The sequence below is a fragment of the Diceros bicornis genome, chromosome 6 (genome assembly GCF_020826845.1).
Source record: "Diceros bicornis minor isolate mBicDic1 chromosome 6, mDicBic1.mat.cur, whole genome shotgun sequence".
In the NCBI taxonomy this organism is placed as follows: Eukaryota; Metazoa; Chordata; class Mammalia; order Perissodactyla; family Rhinocerotidae; genus Diceros; species Diceros bicornis.
This window is the reverse complement of record NC_080745.1, coordinates 67193607-67207321: the sequence shown is the minus strand read 5'-3', so window position 1 is coordinate 67207321 and position 13715 is coordinate 67193607.

Genomic DNA, 13715 nt, shown 5'->3' with positions numbered 1-13715 from the left:
CATTTCTTTGTGTCTTCTTCAATTTCTTTCAACAATGTTTTGTAGTTTTCAGTGTACAGGTCTTTCACCTCTTTGGTTAAATTTATTTCTACTTCTTTGATTCTTTTGGTTGCAATTGTAAATGGGATTGTATTCTTAATTTCTATTTCTGCTACTTTGTTGTTAGTGTATAGAAACACAAGTGATTTTTGTATTTTGATTTTGCATCCTGCAACTTTAACATATTCATTTATTATTTCTATAAGTTTTTTGGTGGATTCTTTAGGGTTTTCTAAAGACAAAATCATGTAACCTGCAAATCGTGACATTTTCACTTCTTCCTTTCCAATTTGGATCCTTTTTATTTCTTTTTCTTGCCTGATTGCTCTGGCTAGGACTTCCAATACTATGTTAAATAAGAGTGGTGGAAGTGGGGGCCAGCCCAGTGGCGCAAGCGGTTAAGTGCGTGCACTCCACTGCGGTGGCCCGGGGTTCGCCAGTTCGGATCCCGGGCGCGCACCAACACACTGCTTGGCAAGCCACGCTGTGGTGGCGTCCCATATAAAGTGGAGGAAGATGGGCACGGATGTTAGCCCAGGGCTAGTCTTCCTCAGCAAAAGAAGAGGAGGATTGGCAGATGCTAGCACATGGCTGGTCTCCTCACAAAAAAAAAAAGTGGTGAAAGTGGGCATCCTTGTCTGGTTCCTGTTCTTAGAGGGATATCTTTCAGTTTTTCTCCATTGAGGATGATATTAGCTATGCGTTTGTCATATATGGCCTTTATTATATTGAGGTATTTTCCTTCTATACCCATTTTATTGAGAGTTTTTATCATAAATGTATGCTATATCTTGTCAAATGCTTTCTCTGCATCTATTGAGGTGATTATGTGATTTTTATTCTTCATCTTGTTATTGTGGTGTATCATGTTGATTGATTTGTGGATGTTGAACCATCCCTGCATCCGTGGAATAAATCCCACTTGATCATGGTGTATGATCTTTTTCATGTATTGTTGTATTTGATTTGCTAGTTTTGTTGAGGATTTTTGCATCGATGTTCATCAGTGATATTGGCCTGTAATTTTCTTTTTTTTGTGCTGTCCTTGTCTGGTTTTGTATCAGGGTAATGCTGGCCTCATAGAATGAGTTAGGAATCTTCCCCTCCTCTTCAATTTTTTGGAAGAGTTTGAGAAGTATAGGTATTAAGTCTTCTTTGAATGTTTGGTAGAATTCACCAGGGAAGCCATCTGGTCCTGGACTTTTATTTTTTGGGAGGTTTTTGGTTACTGTTTTGATCTCCTTACTGATGATTGGTCTATTCAAGTTCTCTATTTCTTCTTGATTCAGTTTTGGAAGGTTATATGATTCTAAGAATTTGTCCATTTCTTCTAGATTATCCAAGTTGTTGGCAAATAGCTTTTCGTAGTATTCTCTTATAATCTTTCATATTTCTGAGGTGTCCATTGTAACTTCTCTTCTTTAATTTCTAATTTTATTTATTTGGGACTTCTCTCTTTTTTCCTTGGTGAGTCTGGCTAAAGGCTTGTCAATTTTGTTTATCTTTTCAAAGAACCAGTTCTTAGTTTCCCTTATTTTTTTCCATTTTATTTTTAGTCTCTATTTCATTTATTTCTGCTCCAATTTTTATTATTTCCTTCCTTCTACTGATTTTGGACTTTGTTCTTCTTTTTTCAGTTCCTTTAGGTGCACCATTAGATTGTTTATTTGAGATTTTTCTTGTTTGTTGAGGTAGGCCTATATTACTATACACTTCCCTCTTAGAACTGCTTTTGCTATATCCCATAAATTTTGGCATGTTGTATTTTCATTTTCATTTGTCTCCAGGTATTTTTTTTTCCCCCAAAGCCCCAGCAGATAGTTGTATGTCATAGCTGCACATCCCTCTAGTTGCTGTATGTGGGACGCGGCCTCAGCATGGCCGGAGAAGCGGTGCGTCGGTGCACGCCCGGGATCCGAACCTGGGCCGCCAGCAGCGGAGCGCGTGCACTTAACCGCTAAGCCACCGGGCCGGCCCTGTCTCCAGGTATTTTTTGATTTCTCCTTTGATTTCTTTGTTGACCCAATAGTTATATAGTAGCATTTTGTTTAATCTCCACATATTTGTGGCATTTCCAATTTTCTTCCTGTAGTTGATTTCTAGTTTCACACCATTGTGGTCAGAAAAAATGCTTGGGGGGCCAGCCCGGTGGTGTAGTGGTTAAGTTCACACACTCCACTTCAGCAGCCTGGGGTTTGTGGTTCAGATCCTGGGCATGGACCTACTCACTGCTCATCACACCATGCTGAGGAGGTGTCCCACATAGAAGAATTAGAAGGACCTACAACTAGGACATACAACTATGTACTGGGGGCTTTGGGGAGAAAAAAAAAGAGGAAGATTGGCCACAGATGTCAGCTCAGGGCCAATCTTCCTCAAAAAAAAAAAAGAAGAAGAAAGAAGAAGAGGTATCAAATAAAAGATTCTTTGCAGCCCTGTTCGAAAAGACCATACCAGGTACTTTTAATCAATTCATGCACTGCAGAATCAAAAGGCATAGATCTCATTTGAAAAAGGCTTCTCCACCTGAGTGGGTTTCAGTTCCTATTTCTGATACCCGACTTCAACTGACCAATGCAAATATCTCCAAACCAGGATGAGAAGAAGATGACATCTGTTGTAGACAGCTGTCCCAAGACTCTGGACCAGGCCTGTATTCTCAACCTTATATCTCCTCATTTAAACCTTTGTTATGCTTAAACTGTATATCTATTTTATAATTATTCCATTTAAGGTTGCGAAATACTATCATCCTTAAAGAAAGCGATTGATTTGGAACAGACTGGTCTTGAAGGCCAGGCATTTATTGAGTGGCTGCTAATGGAACTCAATGGTTATGTGAACAAATCTCTGGTCTTGGCTACTGCCTGGATGGCTAAATCACCGCACCCTGAGTTTCCTTTAGATGCAGGGAAGGAGTCACACTGAACTAACACCTGTTGCCAATCTTCCTCTCTTTAAGGCCAGAGGGGCTCATTCAGTGTTCCACTGGTATGACCACCAAGCAGCTGGCTATATTTGTTCCTTCTTTTGGGCTAGAGGATGTCATACCACATACACATACAGAAGCCCTTAACAGTAGTCAAGCAGGAATAGCCTTATTAGATACTGAAATGTCTTTAATGAGAAAGGCTGTCCTTCAAAATAGAATGGCCTTAGATATTCTTACAGCATCCCAATGTGGTACATATATATCATTCAAACTGAATGCTGTGTTTTTATACCTGATGAATCTTCCAATGTATCATCTCTGCTAAAGCACATGGGAAAAACAGGTGAACGCCTTAAGTGATCCTACACCCAGTCTTGATTTGTTTAGTTGGCTCCCTTCCAGTATTGACTTCCATTTGCAACCCAGATTACAATCCCTATTTCTATTACTCGTTGGAATTCTTGTATTAGTCATAATATTCAAACTAATTACTGTTTTCTTTACTTGGTGTTGTAAGACTGGCATGCAAGCTACAGTAATGATTGCTCAGTGACTTGAGGTGATTAATCAATCTTACAACCCTGGATGAATCTCCTTTTCTTGTTAAGGCTATGCCTAACAATTCATTTTTAAGCTAATCACTTCAAGTATTGTATTACCTGTTCTATAATTGTTTTTTTTTTTTTTTGAGGGAGATTGGCCCTTTGCTAACATCTGTTGCCAATTTTCCTCTTTTTTCTCCCTAAAGCCCCAGTACACAATTGTGTATCATAGTTGTAGAGTTGTAGCTCTGCTATGTGGGACGCTGCCTCAGCATGGCGTGATGAGCAGTGAGTAGGTCTGCGCCCAGGATCCGAACCGGCGAACCCCGGGCCAGCGAAGTGGAACACGCAAACCTAACCGCTATGCCACCGGGCCAGCCCTATAATTGTTATAAACAATGTAACTATGGGAAGTCATGTAAAAGCACATGTGGAATGTTTGTGCAATAATCTAAAAATAATTGACAAATTACATAACCTATGAAATACTTCCTGTGTTAATATATACCTCTACGCTTGTCCACTATATATGACTATTTCCCCCCAATGCGGATAACTGGGCAACTCAATGAAATAAAAGCCTAACGCTGAGGGACAGGAGGGACCCAGGGCAGGCAGCAACAACCCTGGCACCAAAAGACAATATTTTGATCAGCAATGCTTTCTATTGAAACGTTATTGATCAAAAGGGGAAAATGACAAGAGATTCTCACATATTGAGGTATATGGGGTAACTATTCCGGTTCAAAACTGATTTGGCTTGACCTAAAAAGACTGACTTATGGCCTATCAAACATACATTGTACATCTGCTTAACTGTTAAAGTAAAGAATGCACTCTCTTAAAATAAGAATGCATACTTCCCCTCCAACACCCTATTGGTAATGCCCTATTGGTGATGCCCTACTGGTAACGCCCAGATTAGTCCCTTTCCTGACATCACGGTCATGTTGACCTGCTAATCTGCAACTGAATACCTCTTTGAAATTTTGATGAAAATATATCCTGGGTGTGTTTAATGTATGTTCTTTGTTCTAAAAAGATATAAGACCATACTGAAAACCACGCTTCTTCGGAATACTTTCTAAGGCCTTTCCAGGTTATAATCCTGACTCTGGCTCAAGTAAATGCAACTTATCTCTCTTATCTATAGAATGGTTATTGGTTGTTTTGTGTTGACAGTCTTTTGACCTTCATATTAGCTTCATAGGTGGTTGATCTGTTATCTTTACTGTATATTTACCTTTACCAGTGATTTTATTGTTTTGTTTTTGTTTTTGCTTGGTGAGGAAGATTAACTCTGAGCTAACATCTGTGCCCATCTTCCTCTATTTTATATGTGGGACACCTGCCACAGCTTTGCTTGATAACTGGTGTGTAGGTCTGTGCCTGGGATCCAAACTGGGGAAACCCTGGGCACCGACGTGGACAGCATGAACTTAACCACTACACCACTGAGCTGGCCCCTGTTTTGTTTTGTTGATAATTTTCTTATTCCTATTTGTGGTCTTTTCTTTTCCACTTAAATAAGTCCCTTTAGCATTTCTTGTAAGGCTGGTTTATTGCTGATAAACTCCTTTAGTTTTTGCTTGTCTAGAACTCTTTATCTCTCCTTCCATTCTGAATGATAACTTTGCCAGGTAGAGTATTCTTGGCTGTAGGTTTTTTCCTTTCAGCACTTTAAATATATGGTGCCACTCCCTTCTAGCCTGTAAGATTTCTGCTGAGAAGTCAGCTGATAGCCTTATAGGGTTTCCTTTGTATGTAACTTTGTTGCCTTCCTCTTGCAACTTTTAGGATTCTCTCTTTAATTCTTGACATTTTAATTATAATGTGTCTTGGTGTGGGCCTCTTTGGGTTCATCTTGTTTGGTGCTCTCTATGCTTCCTGTACCTGGATGTCTGTTTCCTTCCTTAGGTTTTCAGCTATTATTTCTTCAAATAGATTCTCTGCCCCTTTGTCTCTCTCTTCTCCTTCTGGGACACCTATAATATGGATGTTACTATGCTTGATGTTGTCCCAGAGGTCCCCTAGACTGTCCTCATTCTTTTTAATTCTTTTTCCTTTTTTCTGTTCAGCTTGGGTGATTTCCTCTAGTCCTTTGTCCAGCTTGCTGATCTATTCTTCTGTATCATCTACTCTGCTATTGATTCCTTCTAGTGAATTTTTCATTTGAAAAATGCATTTCAAATGCAAAATGCAAAATATTGCATTCTTCAGTTCTGATTGGTTCTTTCTTAAATTTTCCAATTCTTTGTTGAAGTTTTCACTGTATTCATTCACTCTTCTTTCAAGATCAGTGAGCATCCTTATGACTATTAGTTTGTACTCTTTATCAGGTAGATTGTTAATCTGTTTCATTTAGTCCTTTTTCTGAGGATTTGTCTTGTTCCCTTATTTGAAACGTATTCCTTTATCTCCTCATTTTACCTCATTCTCTGTGCTTATATCTATGTACTAGGTAGATCAGCTACACCTCCCAATCTTGGAGAAGTGGGCTTACGTAAGAGATGCCTTATGATGCCAGCAGTGTGCTTCCCTCTCGTCACCAGTTCCAAATGTTCTAGGAGTGTCCCCTGTGTGGGCTATGTGTGTCTTTCTGTTGCAGCAGGGTTGCTCTTGCTGCAGGTACACAGGGGGGCTAGGCTGTCCCTCTGGCTGGCTGTAATGCTCAGCTGCGTGTGGCTGCTACAGTCCCTTCAGTCACTTTATCAGGCGGGGGAAGCCCCAGCACTGTTGGCTGCAAAGTCTAATAGCACATTCCCACTGTAGTTTTTCTGTTGAGTAGGCCCCCAGTGTGGCTAGTTGCTAGGCTCAGGGGCTTACAATTGCTGTAGGCCTCCGGCCTGCAAGGTTGTTGTCAGCTCCCTCAGTAGTGAAGCTGAGTAGGGCCGGCCCCAGGTGTGGCAGCACACAATTGTTTTAGGTGTTGGAAGGTGGGGCTGATCCACTATGTGGCTGTTTGAGAAGCACAAGTCTGCTGCAGCTGACAAGCCCCACCACCTGCAGGCCCACATACCCTGTCAATGCAGTCCTGCCCTGTGCACATACCATGCCCCACAGGGGCAGACCCACTCACTCTGCTGCAGAGGTCCCACACACCCCATCTATGTGGGCCCACAAGTTGCCCAAGGGCTTGCTGTTGGGTGGGGCCAATCCCTAGGGTGGGCTGCCTGCCCTGGCTGAGATGGGTTAAATCAGTGCTGTAGTGAGTGGGGTAGACCCCTGTACTAAGAGGCCAGGGGAAGAACTCCAATGGCATCTGCCAGCGTCTGTGTCAGCATGCCCGTAGTAGGTCACAATAATGGCTGCCGCCAATGTCTCAGTCCCTGGGGAGGTGGTCCCAGCTGCCTCCTGCCTTGCTGAGATGCACCCAGAGCCTATCAAGTGAGTCCCTTTTCACCAAAGGACTGTGCACTTTTCTTTCTGGTGATTTCATGTTGCTTTCCAAAACTGGTGAGTATGTGTGTGGGACCCTTAAGAGCAGGCTTTTCTTTTCCTTATGTTCTATAGCTTTCCTGGGGGTATTCCCTGTTGTTAATAGCCAGCAAAGCCAGATATTATGACACTCATCTTGGTTGTGCTGAGTTCAAAAGCTGCTTATTATGGCAAAGCTCTCCTGCTCAGATCCCCCACTCCTCCAAGGAAAGCTTCCTATCTTAAGATTGCTCCTGGCCATGAAGTGCCATGGCTAGAATGTGACTTTTTCCTCTCTGGAAAGGAATTTCTGCCTCATCCACCTCAGTCAGCACTGTGCCTTGTTGTGGGGGTCCTTTTTATCCAATTTCCAGTTCTCTCTCAGGGGTAATTTTTCCAAGGGTAGTTGTAAATTTGTTTTGTCCATGGGAGGAGGTGAGTTCAGAGTCCACCTAAGCCACCATCTTCCCAGCAGTCTCCAGTTAACCCTCTTTGATAGTCAGTGTTAGCAGCTTGATGTGTATCCTGCTACATCTTTTTCCTTATTGTATTTGTTTTAAAAGTTGTATCATATTCCATTATATGTGTAATATTATTGAAATAGGACCACAATTCAGAATTTCTGAAACATGACTTTTGGCATTTACTAAGAAATCTGCATGCAGGAAGAAGTGAGAGGAGCTTCCACCAGTCAGAAGCTGGGCAACTATTTCACCACAGCTCTTAACACATTGATTTTATGGGTTTTCTTATACAGAAGTCAAATCAAGACCTGCTGCCTCCCCAATCTTTCCAGAAATTATTTTGGAATACAGAGGTAAAGAAAGCCCTTGTCGGGGCCGGCCCGGTGGTGTAAGCGGTTAAGTGCGCGTGTTCTGCTGCGGCGGCCCGGAGTTCGCCGGTTCGGATCCCGGGCATGCACCAACGCACCGCCTCTCAAGCCATGCTGTGGCGGCGTCCCATATAAAGTGCAGGAAGATGGGCATGGATGTTAGCCCAGGGCCAGTCTTCCTCAGCAAAAAAAAGGAGGATTGGCAGATGTTAGCACAGGGCTGATCTCCTCACAAAAAAAAAAAGAAAGAAATCCCTTGTCCTCACAAGTAAATAAATTTCAAAAGATTGAAAAGGGATTGTGGTATATATTTTGAAAATAGCAGGAGTTATTAACAGTAATTAACATAAAATATACATTTGAAAAATGCTCCAAATATACATTTTGAAAACAAGTGGAGTCACAGTAAATGAGATAAATTATACATCTGAAAGGAGATACAAATATTTATTTGAAAAGAAAGGGAGTCTTAGTACTGTATTCAGTGTTTAACTTGTTGAATATGTGACTCGGAGTTCCTTTGATTAGGGGACTGGTAGATTTCCCTCATTAGAGACTAATATATTCATAGGCTTCCCCCACCATCCTCTGATGGGTCACGTTTATAGCCACAACCAAATCTCCAAGGTCTGATTCCAGGATCTCCCTCTACAGTTATTTCCCTAGGGAGATCCTTAGAGGTGGGGGTGGAGATATTTATTATTCATACAATCAGAACAGCTGCCAACAGCTTTGCAAGCCATCAGCTTTCATTTCAACTGCTGTTGTTGATCTGCTGGCTATTGCTCTGCTGACTGCTGTCCCCCTGCTCCCCACAGGGCAATGCCCACACTGCTGCCAATTAATCATGATGGGGCTCAGGCTGCTGCTGACGTCTTCTTTTCTTCAGTGTCATGGCTCCCTGGCTGGCCACTACCTCAGCAGCTGCAGTTGCTGCCAACCTCCTTTGAACTGCCAACATTTAGTGTTGAAAACCTGCTGGACAAAGGGATAATTCCTCTATCACAACCAGAGGGAATTTCCACAGCAGAGATGTTGAGCTCCTTGAGATTCAGGTCATTCCTTGACACCGCAGATCCCCCCTTTACTGAACATACAGGCTCTCTTGAGAGGCTCTGTCGGAAAGTGCTGAGGATTCCTGACCACCACAGGTCCATAAATCTAGAAACACCAGCAAAGAGACATCATACCATCAAAGACATCTTCAACTGTAAAATAATAAATACTACTATCTATGTTTCCAGACTTTGTGGACATCTCGTATACGGACTGGAACCACTGCTCTTAACGAAATCCAGCTCTGCTGTATGGTCTAGCCTACTCCAGCAGATTCCAGTAGACGATTTATCTTTCAAGGTTTTCAATGATTCCAACTTTTTCAGAAACCCTCAGGCCATCTGGCAGCTCACATTTGAATTCTAAACATGGGCCAGGTTCCAGTTCTCACCTTACAGGACTCCTAGGCCTCCTGCAAACCTCACATTTCAGCGTCTGCCAATATCACATGACCCTTTAAGAAGCGCTGCAGTATTCTGACAGTTGAGAGGCTGGTCTGGAGTAAGCACACTCAGGACCTCTAGTGTACCACTACACTCCAGCCTAACAGTGTCTCATCTCTAACCCAGCTAAAATGCTAGTGTGTAAATTTACTATTACACACATAAGTTAGCAAAAACAATTAACAATGAACACTGTTTCTAAGGCTGGATTGAAAACCCTTTAGAAGCGTTATAACACTGGAAAGATTACAATGCTCCTTCCTATCCCTATATAAAAAATAAAAATAAAAACACAGTACTGCCGGCCCCGTGGCTTAGCGGTTAAGTGCGTGCGCTCCGATGCAGGCGGCCCGGGTTCGGATTCGGGCGTGCACAGACGCAGTGCTTCTCCGGCCATGCTGAGGCCGCGTCCCACATACAGCAACTAGAAGAATGTGCAACTATGACATACAACTATCTACTGGGGCTTTGGGGGAAAAATAAATAAATAAATAAAATTATAAAAAAAAAAAAAAACACTACTAATGCTAAATCAAGTGTAAGAAATTCCACCAAAGTTGATTTTTCTCAAGATAATTTACTCAATGCTGTTTTAGAATATCAAATATCAAATTATTTCAAAAAAAGTTTTTTTCTCCTTATTTTGCTACTCTTGCTCTGTTGGTGCACTAAGCAAATACTTAGTGTCCCTTTCTGTCACAGCATTGACTCTTATAAATATATAATTTTGCACTTGTGTAATTCTCTAGAACACTTCTCCCTAGAAATGGAATTATTAGGACAAAGGGCATGAAATTTAAAATTTCAAAAGATATTGCCAAAACTGAACAACAAAAAAACAAACAACCCAATCAAAAAATGGGCAGAGGAAATGAACAGACACTTCTCCAAAGAAGACATACAGATGGCCAATAGGCACATGAAAAGATGTTCAACATCACTAATCATCAGGGAAATGCAAAAACAACACTAAGATATCACCTCACGCCCATTAGAATGGCTATAATCACCAAGACAAAAAACAACAAATGTTGGAGAGGATGTGGAGAAACAGGAATCCTCATACACAGCTGGTGGGAATGCAAACTGGTGCGGCCTCTATGGAAAACGGTATGGAGATTCCTCAAAGAATTAAAAATAGAAATACCCTATGATCCAGCTATCCCACTACTGGGAATCTACCCAACGAACCTGAAATCAACAATCCAAAGAGGCTTATGTACTCCTATGTTCACTGCAGCATTATTCACTATAGCCAAGATGTGGAAGCAACCTAAGTGTCCCTTGACTGATGACTGGATCAAGAAGATGTGGTATATATATACCATGGAATACTACTCAGCCATAAAAAAAAGACAAAATCGTCCCATTTGCAACAACATGGATGGGCCTGGAGGGTATTATGTTAAGTGAAATAAGCCAGAAAGAGAAAGACAAACACTGTATGATCTCACTCATATGTGGAATATAAACCAACATATGGACAGAGAAAACTATATTGTGGTTACCAGGGGCAATGCGGGTGAGGGGTGGGCAGAAGGGGTGAAGGGAGACATATATATGGTGATGGACAAACAAAAATGTACAACCCAAAATTTCACAATGCTATAAACTATTAAAACATCAATTAAAAAAAGAAGATATTGCCAAATCACCTTTCCTAAAAAGTGTACCAATTTGCAGATTTACCAACAATATATAAAAATGCCTATTTCCTCACTCCCTTACTGGGATGCCAAACTAGTAGGTACAAATGACCTCTGCTATACATGTCAATTTCCATTTATTTAAGTATTAGTGTGGTTGACCATCTTTTTATTTATTTTTTTTTTTATAATTTTATTTATTTATTTATATTTTTCCCCCAAAGCCCCAGTAGATAGTTGCATGTCATAGCTGCACATCCTCCCAGTTGCTGCGTGTGGGACGCGGCCCCAGCATGGCCGGAGAAGCGGTGCGTCGGTGCGCGCCCGGGATCCGAACCCAGGCCGCCAGCAGCGGAGCGCGCACTTAACGGCTAAGCCACGGGGCCGGCCCGACCATCTTTTTATATTGGCTATTTTTATTTCATTTTCTGCAATGTATTCATATCTTTTACCCAACTTTTAATAGGATTTTTTGTTTTATTTTTCTTTTCTTTAAGATTTCTTTGTATGATAGGGAAATGGTCCTTTGCCTATGCCATGTTTTGTGCATATTCTTCCCATGTCTTTCGTCTTTTGACTTTGTTTCTTCTCCCTGGAAAGATGCCCTATATTTTTCTGTAGTCAAACTTTTCGGTCTTTTCTCTCCTCATGGCTTACAGGTTTGATATCATGCTTAGAAAAGCCTTTCCCATTCAAATACTACAAAATATTTCATGTTTTTACATTTAAATCTTAGCTCCATCTGAGATGTTTATTTTGATGTAAGAAGTGAGGTAGTTCTTCATACCTTGCTGGTGATTCTATAAAACGGTATGTTAAACAGAGAGTTACCATATGACCCAGCAATTCCACTTCTACGTATGTAACCAAGATAAACGAAAATTTAACAATCTGATCTAGCTCTAGCTCATCACTGGATGGATTACAAAGAATTACAAGAAAATTATAATGTTCATTATCTTGATTGTGGTAATGGTTTCACAGGTGTATGCATTTGTCAAACCTCATAAAATTTACACTTAAAATATGTGCAGTTTATTGTATGTCAGTTATACCTCAATAAAGCTGTGAAAAAGAATAGAGAAAAGATAACTACTTACAGCAAATATAATAACAATGTATTTTTGGTTTTATAACATATGTTCCTTTTTTTTACCCCCCTCCTCAAAGCCACAGCGCAGGGTTGTATATCCTAGTTGTAAGTCCTTCTAGTTCTCCTCTGTCAGCACGGCAACCGGTTCCACAACTGAGAACCATATGCAGGCTGCCAAAGCAGGAGCACCAAACTTGAACCACTAGATCATCATGGCTGGCTCTGGTTTTATAACATATGTTGAAGTAAAATGTATGACAACAATAACACAAAGAATGGAGTGGGAGAAATGGAAGGTTTTTATATTATACATGAAGTGTTATATTATATAAAGGTAGACAGTGATAAGTTCAAGTTGCATATTGTATACCCTAGAGCAAACATTAAAAAGTAAAATGAAGAGGCATAGCAAATAAGCCAATAATGGAGATAAAATGGAATAATAAAAAGAAGGCAGAAAAAAAGGAACAGATGGGAAAAACAGGAAATACATAGTAAAAGGATAGATTTTAACTGACCTATATTGGTAATTACATTAAATATAAATGGTCTAAACACATCAGTTAAAAGGCAGACATTAGCAAACTGGATACAAAAGTGAGACTATGCTGTTTTCAAGAAATATACTTTAAATATAAAGACATGGGTGAAAAGTAAAAGGATGGAAAGAGATAATACTATTCAAACACCAATCCAAAGAAAGCTGGAATGGCTATGTTAATATCAGACAAAGCAGACTTCAGAACAAGGAATATTATCAAAGATAAAGGGGGATGTTTTATAACAGTATGTTCAAATATGAGATGGATTGACTCCATAAAGGAAGTCATAGGCATGAGTCTGCAGAAGCTGAGTAAGGCTACTGAGGACAGGACATTGTGGACATCACTCATTCAAAGGGTCACCAGGAGTCAAAGCCAACTTGATGGCATGTAACAACAATGTTATATCAAGAAGACATAACCATCTTAAATGTGTCAGTACCCAATAATAGTGCTTCAAAATACATGAAGAAAAAGCTAAGAGAACAGAAAGGAGAAACAGACAAATCCACAATCATAGTTGTTTTAATACTCCTCTCTCAGTAATTGAACAAGTAGACAGAAAATCTGCAATGATGTAGAAGACTTGAACAACACTATTGACCAAATTGCCCTAGTTGACATTTATAGAACATTCCACATAACAACAGCAAAGTACACATTCTTTTCAAATGCACATGGAACAATCACAAAGACAGACCACATGCTGGGCCATAAAACAATCTCTATAAATATATAAAGATTGAAAAATCAACATCAGGTAAATTATAGACCTAAACAAGGAAAACAAACAATAAAGCTTTTAGAATACAATATAGAATACCTTCATTACCTCAGGATAAGAAAAAATTTCTTAAACAATACGCAAGAAGCACTAATTTTAAAAGAAAAGATTAATAAATATGATCTATCAGTCAGAAATCCAACAGGGAACAGATGACACACTGAGGGCTGGCCCAGTGGTGTAGTGGTTAAGTTTGCACACTCCACTTTGGCAGCCGAGGGTTTGTGGGTTCAGATCCCAGGCGCAGACCTACATACCACTCATCAAGCCATGCTGTGGCAGCGTCCAGCATACAAAATAGAGGAAGGTTGGCACAGATGTTAGCTCAGCGACAATCTTCCTCAAGCAAAAAGAGGAAGATTGGCAAAAGATGCTAGCTCAGGGCCAAT